The sequence below is a fragment of the Triticum dicoccoides genome, chromosome 2A (assembly GCF_002162155.2).
Source record: "Triticum dicoccoides isolate Atlit2015 ecotype Zavitan chromosome 2A, WEW_v2.0, whole genome shotgun sequence".
In the NCBI taxonomy this organism is placed as follows: Eukaryota; Viridiplantae; Streptophyta; class Magnoliopsida; order Poales; family Poaceae; genus Triticum; species Triticum dicoccoides.
In genome coordinates this window covers 1,284,156-1,292,656 of record NC_041382.1, presented here as the reverse complement: position 1 = coordinate 1,292,656, position 8,501 = coordinate 1,284,156, and the positions used below count along the sequence as shown (strand labels likewise).

General features: G+C 41.7%; 1 long non-coding RNA gene and 1 pseudogene across 1 annotated transcript; both read left to right on the top strand.

Moving 5' to 3' along the window:
- The first annotated feature begins 5,249 nt into the window (after positions 1–5,249).
- On the top strand, positions 5,250–6,819 carry LOC119352578 (annotated as a pseudogene).
- A 737-nt stretch (positions 6,820–7,556) lies between these two features.
- On the top strand, positions 7,557–8,232 carry LOC119358526. The gene is made up of 2 exons (XR_005172249.1): positions 7,557–7,674; positions 7,816–8,232. It is a non-coding gene; the product is annotated as an uncharacterized LOC119358526 (long non-coding RNA).
- The last annotated feature ends 269 nt before the right edge of the window (positions 8,233–8,501 follow it).

The following is an 8,501-nucleotide window of genomic DNA, read 5'->3' as shown; positions in this document are numbered from 1 at the left end:
ATGCAGAACGAAGTCCTGATACTGGCATGACTTCTTCTGAAATCTTCATTTGATCGAAGAAATTATAATCCTTAACAGAAAGATTAATACGGTTTGACTTTGATTAGACTTTCTGACCCTTTTGATCACACCAGCAAGTCTTTTCGGTGGATCTTCCCCACCCTTCTTTGCTTGAGGTAATCTCCTCCGTAATACCTAACTTTTTTGTTAAAAACATTGTTGTTTTGTGGCAATTTTAACATCAAGGTGGAACCTTAGTTCATTGTTTTCCCCAAATCCTAGTGTATTTGATCATATCCGTATCACTTGTTATTTTGGCGGAATTTTTTGCTATCAAGGTGGAACCCTAGTTCATGATTCATGTGTAGTAGGAATTATGCTTCCGGTTTGTTGGAATAACTAGGGTTAGTGTATGTGTTAATTAATGTCATGGTTTAATGAATACATTAGTAGTGATGTAGTTTTGATATAATTGAAGGAAATATGCCCTAGAGGCAATAATAAAGTTGTTATTTTATATTTCCTTATTCATGATAAAGGTTTATTATTCATGCTAGAATTGTATTGATCGGAAACTTAAATACATGTGTGAATACATAAACAAATATCGTGTCCCTAGTAAGCCTACTAGACTAGCTCATTGATCAAAGATGGTTAAGGTTTCCTAACCATATACATGTGTTTGCATTTGATAACGGGATCACATCATTAGGAGAATGATGTGATGGACAAGATCAATCCGTTAGCTTAGCATACTAATCGTTCAGTTTATTGCTATTGCTTTCTTCATGTCAAATACATATTCCTTCGACTATGAGATTATGCAACTCCCGGATACCAGAGGAATACCTTGTGTGCTATCAAACGTCACAACATAACTGGGTGATCATAAAGATGCTCTACAGGTATCTCCGAAGGTGTTTGTTGAGTTGGCTTAGATCGAGATTATGATTTGTCACTCCGAGTATTGGAGAGGTATCTCTGGGCCCTCTCGGTAATGCACATCATAAGCTTGCAAGAAAATGACTAAGGAGTTAGTCATGAGGTGATGTATTACGGAACGAGAAGATACATACCATTGAATCTCGGGCAAGTAACATACCAATGGACAAAGGGAATTACGTATGTTGTCATAACGGTTCGACCGATAAAGATATTCGTAGAATATGTAGGAGCCAATATGGGCATTCAGGTTCCGCTATTGGTTATTGATCTAAGAGGTGTCTCGCTCATGTCTACATAGTTCTAGAACCCGTAGGGTCCGCACGCTTAACGTTCGTTGACGATATAGTGTTATATGAGTTATATGGTTTGGTGACCTAATGTTGTTCGGAGTCCCGGATGAGATCACGGACATGACGAGGAGTCTCAAAATGGTCAAGAAGTAAAGATTGATATATAGGATGATGGTATTTGGACACCGGAAGTGTTTCGGGACGTACCGGGAAAGTTTCAGGTCACCGGAAGGGGTTCCGGGCACCCCCCTTGCAAGTTATGGGCCTTATGGGCCAATGGTGGGGACAAACCAGCCCACAAGGGGGCTGGCGCGCCCTCCCTTGGCTGGCCGGCCCTAGGGGAAGGAAAGGGGGAGGGGTGGCCCCTCCTGCCTTTCCCTCCTCAGGAGAGAAAGGAAAGGGGGGGGGGGGGGCGCCACCTCCTCCTTCCTTCCTTCCGCGCTCCAAATAAGGAAAGGGGGGGCGTCTTGGGAGAGAGCCCAAGTAGGATTCCCCCTACTTGGGCGCCCCCATTGGCTGCTCCTCCCTCCCTCCCACCTATATATGTGGGAGGGGGCGTCTAGCACACTACAGACAATTGCTTAGCCGTGTGCGGCGCCCCCTCCACTGTTTACACCCCCAATCATATATTTCGTAGTGCTTGGGCAAAGCCCTACGGAGATCACTTCACCATCACCATCACCACACAATCGTGCTGCCGGAACTCATCCACTACCTCGTCGTCTTCCTGGATCAAGAAGGCGGAGGACGTCACCGAGCTGAACGTGTGCTGAACGCGGAGGTGCCGTACGATCGGTACTTGATAGGTTGGAGCGCGAGAAGTTCGACTACATCAACCGCGTTACTAAACGCTTCCTCTTTCGGTCTACGAGGGTACGTAGACACACTCCCCCCCTCGTTGCTATGCATCTCCATGGATAGATCATTGCATGTGCGTAGAATTTTTTTGTTTTCCATGCAACTATTCCCAACAATAATGCATCAGTAAAGCCATGACACATATAATACATTAGACTAGTAATTGATGTATCAAGTTACTTTTCATTATTTTTATATGGCGTGACTCGTAAACGTTCATTATTTGGACAAGACGACGTTCTTGAGCAACAATGCCGACAATGTGGACGATGATGAGCAAGCCATGGTATTTAATACAAGTTCTAATTATGAGGAGGTTGTTTATGGAGTGAGAGATGTGTTGAATTGGATGGACCCCAATGATATAGTTAAGCTAATAGGAAGGAATAATGTTGGAGCGGGATAAAAATCTCGATTGAAGAATATTCATATCATCTCGGAATTGCATTAGGAGGTATACAAGGAAAAAAGTTGCGCAATAAGAAGACAAGTCACTTGAATTGTTTTCCGCCAAGGTTGAAGGTCATCAACTTGAAATCGACTTGAACCGCCATGTCTCCTTCCCAAGTCATGATATGAGCGAGGGTAGAAGTGCATCACGTGTTGAGGATATGGTCGAGGTGTATGCCCCCAATGCTTCTAGGCAACCACCAACTAGCGAAGCAAATGAAGTTGAGGTGAATGCTAGTGACCAAGTAAGAAGATGGTGAAGGTCATGGTGATCGGTACGTGCACGCAACGCACAAAACAAACTTATTGATTGACTCCTTCCTATCTACATTATGTCATCTTACTTATTGTGGTACTCTATTTCTTACAAACTTAATACCTCGAGATGCATGTTGGATAGCGATTTTGGGGGTGGAGTATTAGCAGTAGATGCAGTTAGATTAACGGTCTACTTATCACAGATGTAATGCTTATATGAGTTTTTTTGCGGGGAATGCTTATATGAGATTATGCCATGAACGAGCATAGTTACAAATATTGGAATTCGGTCAATTGCTCCACTGTAATTTATTTACTATGTCATTTGCCTGTTTTCGAGTGAGATACCAATATGGACCATTGGGTCTATTCTCTATTACTGAGTTCTTCTACACAATTTCTCCTTTTATTTGTTGTACTACTTTGCTACTATCTATCTCTATCATTTGTACTCAATCTTGTAACTAGCCGGATAATGGGCTTGACTGCTGATCTTTGAACCTTCACCTTGATAAACAAGAACACATGTTTGAAAAAGGTCATGAATTTGAAATAAGAAGTCATGAATTTGAAAAATGTTCACAAGTTTGAGGAAAGTTTGTGAATTTGAGAAAAAGTTCCCAAAATTTCAACAATCAGGAATTTGGAAAAAAAAGTCCACAATTTTTTGTAAAATGTTTGTGGATTTGAAAAAGTTCATAAATTTGAAAAAGGTTCACAAACTTGGGAAAAGTTCATGAGTTCGAAAAAAGGTCATGAATTTGGAAACAGTGCATGAATTTTGAAAATATAGGATATGGAAAAAGTTCTGAAAATTTCGAAAAAAAATTGGCGGACTTGAAAACGATTCATGAACTTGGGAAAAGTTGATAGATTTGAAAATATTCACTAATTTTATAAAAATAAAAATGTTCATGAATCTAAAAAAAGTTTGTGGATTTTAAATTTTTTTAAGGGATTGAATAACATTTGTTGGTTTGAGAATCGTTCATGGATTTGAGAAAATGTTCACGTGTTTGAAAAAATTTAAAAAGTTGTTCTTAGAAAAGTGCATGATTTACAAAAAAAAAGAATTTGAATTTGAAAAAGAATGAAAAAATAAAATAGAAAAGAAGAACCCGTGTGCTTGGCCTACGTAGGGGATGCGAAAAAAAGATCAAATAGGCCGATCCCAAGGTGGATGGAGGTGTGCAAAACGAAAGCCCCAAATCAGACTCACCGAGCTCTTTCCAGAGCCGCCGTCGTGACCGTTCCAGACACCGCCGTCATCACCGTTCCTCCTCCGATCGCAGTTTGTTTCCCGTTTCATTAAGGTGCTTTCTCCATCTCAATTTCCTTCCTCATCCTCTGCTTCGGATGCGTACGTGGTTTTGGTGTTGCTCATTGGATTTGCACGTGTGTCCTCTGCTTCGTTTGGATGTGCGTAATTCACATCTTCCTATAACGTACGTACATGATCTTGTCTTGTGCTAGTAGCTATTGGGTTTATCTATCTGCTTTGGTTAACATCGATCCTACTCAGTGAACAAATTGCTATAGCGTATGGAGAATTGCCTCGCTAAATGTATCAGTGTAAAATGTCTTGCTAATAGCACGCTGTAGCGCGATATAGTACGCTAATAGCGTATTTTGAGCTCGGCGCTATTTTGCTGTAGTGCGCTATTTTTTTTCTTGATCCTACTTATGGTTTTAAATAACCCGCTATAGCGTTTAGAAGAGGTCGTGTACTAAGGGTTTTTCGTCCAAACACATGAACAAATATTTTAAATAGCTCGCTATAGCACGCTATACATTTAGAAGATGTCTGCCGCTAACAGGGCTTAGCGCGCTATTTAAAACTTTGCTTCCTACTGCTACCTATAGAAATCAGCAGTCCATTTGTTCAGGACAGATAAAATCTACTCCTAATTCACTTATGAAGTAATAAAGTGAAGCAACAATATCGATCCAATTGTTCATTGGATTTTCTTCCTTATGTTAGTCAAATAGAACCTCTTATGTTAGTCAAATAGAACCTGTTATGTTAGGAAGTTCACATGATGCACAACATGCATCGTGGTTTATTTTTTGAAGCTTCATTCGTTTCACCCTCAAGAAAATGTTAGGCTCGGTCAGTTTTCTTTCTATCTAGTGAGAGTAAGCATGGAAGCACTCTTCAAGTTATTTGTTTGATTTTATCTTATCTGGATGGAGGCATAAAATGCAACAATCTTGAGAAAATGCAACAATGGATAGGTTTCTCGTTCCCTTTCAATGTGCAGTAGCACAATCATCTGTACTTAAATAAAATTGTATTGCTGATATTAATAAATCAATAAATAGGTTAAGCAAGCCTTTGGTAAGCATTAAACTTTCAGCTCAAACTTTTTATCTCATGTGTACATTTGTTTTCTTCCAAGTGTTGTCTATCTCTCCTACTCCGGAGGATCCTGAACCTCGGGTTGTATATATGACGGCCACAAACGCATGTATTTGCTACGCCGATTGGAGTGACCTCTCCAAGATGAATTTTTTTCACCCGACGGCACAAGAGGCGGCCGCGCATGGGCATGGCAAGGTGCTGCCAACGCTCACGCCTACCAAGGCCCGTGCCCCAAACACGAGAAGAAGGATCCGCAACACCCAAGATCTGGCGACGACGGAGGCGGCGGCGCCCAAACATCTTCCCGCCAAAAAACGAGCTGGCCATAAGGCCACCGCAACTCGACTACTACATGGGGAACCATCAGACCCTATGCGCGGCCGCCTCGAAGACCAAGGTCGTCTTGGCTGACCGTGGGAACCGCATGCTGCGCTTCGACGTCGTCAATGGCACCCGCTGCATCGACACCCTGCCAGGCCTCCATGGACTCAAGAAGAAGTCGATGTCCGTCTTCGTCCCTCCCACCGACTTGCACCTCCATGACGGCGAAGACAACAGCGACATTTACATCATCAATGGCCTCCTCTACCGGCAGATGCATGGCAGAGGAGCAGCCGCAGTTCGAGGCCCTGGCATGGAGGGGTTCCGCCCGTCCCCCGCATCTCACAGGTTCTGGCACGCGACATCCTCCCACTACCGCCGTGGATTACCCACCACAAGTGTGCCTTTGTCCATGGCCACGCCCTAGTCGGAGACACCATCTGCTTCTCCATCTTTGTAGGCGCTGAGGGTGCCGGCACCTACTGCTTCCACATCGCGACTTGTGAGTGGAGCAAAGCTGGCGACTGGCTCATGCCCTGCCATGGCAAGGCCGATTACGTCCCCGAGCTTGGACTCTGGTTTGGCATCTCTTCTCGGGGGTTAAAAATTTCAACAAAATTTCAGTGAAATTTCCAAAATTTCAGTGAAATTTCCAAAAAATTGCATATTTCAGTGGGGCCTGAAATATTTTTAACCCCGAAATTTCAAGGCCGATTCAAACTGCTTTTAAAATAAATTTAAATTATGTTAGAATTCATTAAAATCAAATGAAATTTGAAATCTGAAAACGTGAAATAATTTCCGAAATATGCGAAATTTCCAAAATTTCGCATATTTCAGTGATGTCTGAAATTATTTTGTTTTCAAAATTAAATACCGACAATCTCCCCTGCGTTGCTGAACTCTCCGGCGTCGTCGGAGGGTAGGAGCCACCGTAGGAGAAGATGCGGATCTGGGCGCGTGATGGCCTGCCAGAGGAGTGGCAGCCCAACATGTTGCACAAGCCCATTGTCGTCGGCCTCGGTTCCGGCAGGTTCATTGTCGTGGACTTCTTGAATGTCATGGAATCCGACAAGGACTGCAACAAGATGTTTCCCGGCAAGGAATTTGCCATCTTCACCGGTGTGGAGGTAGCGTTCAGCAACGCCGGCAAAGGCAATGACGAGAATGGCAGCAACGACAAAGGCAAAGACAATGGCAACTACAATAGCTCTCAGCTCTGGCAACGAGAATCACGGCAAAGGCAAAGGGATGATGCGTGGCCTCCATATGAGCAAGCACAAATCTCATCGTTACATGTTTAACAACCAACAGAGGATCGAGGCGGTGCTCTAATATTAATGATTCAGCAACTCATTTTGACTTGCTGAACTGTAGCTCTCTTCTTGTGCTCCCTGTTTACAGCGAGTAGTACTGACTCTAGTGTTATGTCAGCTTAAATACCAGGTGTCTATCCATCCAGTATTCATGCCTCTGACCAAATAATTGTTTGATGGCCATTTTAATGATGACATATGGTTATTATTTATCGGGATGTGTTTTTCAAATGTCGAAATCTATTCGTGTTGTCTCATTAATGTTGAAATCTATGTTAGTGTTGAAATGTGTTATTAATTGCTCAAATCTTTTAAAAAGATGAAATCTCTCATTAAATTTTGACATATATTTTTATTCTTGGGATATCTTATTTAGTGCTGAAATATGCTTTTATTGTTGAAATATCCTAATAAGTGTTGATATCTCATTTAGCGTTTTTTAAGCGTTGAAATATCTCTTCTATAAATGTCCTATTAAGTGTTGGAACTTTTTATTGCGAAAATGCCTTCTTAAGTGTTACGTTGGAATCTGTTTTTAAATAATGAAATCGCTTATCACGTGTTGAAATCTGCTTTATTGTTGGCATGCCTTATTCAAAACTGAAATATGTTTTGATTGCTCGGATGTCTTATTAATTGCTGCAATATGTTTTTCAGGCCAATTAATAGGTACTATTTTATTGCTTGATCGGTTCTGCACCGGTTCTCCCTTCTCTATATATACAGGCCGTGTGTTGATAGAGCAAGCATGCATATCTTGTTCCTAGCATTTTCAAACTTCATCAGAAGATGATGGACAAATACACGATTCACATCTACGCTCTAGGCTTGCTACTATCTCTCCATCTCCTATGCTGCACGCCTACTGTGCAATGTATGCAGTTCCACAGAGATTTACCAGTTCTTTCTCACCTTTCATTGCCTGTTACTTGTTTCGTTATCAGTCCATAATGATCAGTTACCATATCAATGGCTAATTCTTTCACACCTAATTCATTTGTTGTTCCATATATAGGTCGGATCATGGGCGAAGAAGACGTGGATGAGAAGATCAATTTACCGTATGGGCTTTGTGTCAACAATAGACCATGCAAAGCTGGATGGGTCTGGTTGTGTTGTCTCCTCAATCAAGAGTGCTATCCGTCCATGGATGCGTGCAAGAAAGATTGTCTGAAACCCTCTGCTGCTGACATGGTGTCCATGAAAATGACCCGCTCTCCTTTACCCGCCTCCTCTCCCACGTCATCATTAGGTTCAATTTGAATTACCTATATTTTTCCCGGGACCTAATGGATATTGTGTGAAAAAATAATTTGGAATAGAAGTATCTCATACATTAGTTGTTGCAATTTGATTTGACATGTTGCATCAATCTTTAAGTTTTGTTACCAATTATTGCCGATAACTCAGTTTTTCAAACATTGATGCCCAATCAATTTTTGTTAATTTTACACTGCCAGTTTGGTGGGCATGCTCATGATATAGAATGTTGATTATCGGTATTGTGTTTTGGTCAATCTATCGCTTCTAAGATTTTTCTTTGTGTATAAATTGATCCTGTGACATGTTTCTGGTGAATCAAGATTAAATCAGACGGGTAGCATCATCGCCGCCTGACATAGAACGTCTCTGGTGAATCAATATTAGATGGTAGCATCATTAGCGTCAATATATATCGAAGGAAAATGTCAGCAGACTCGT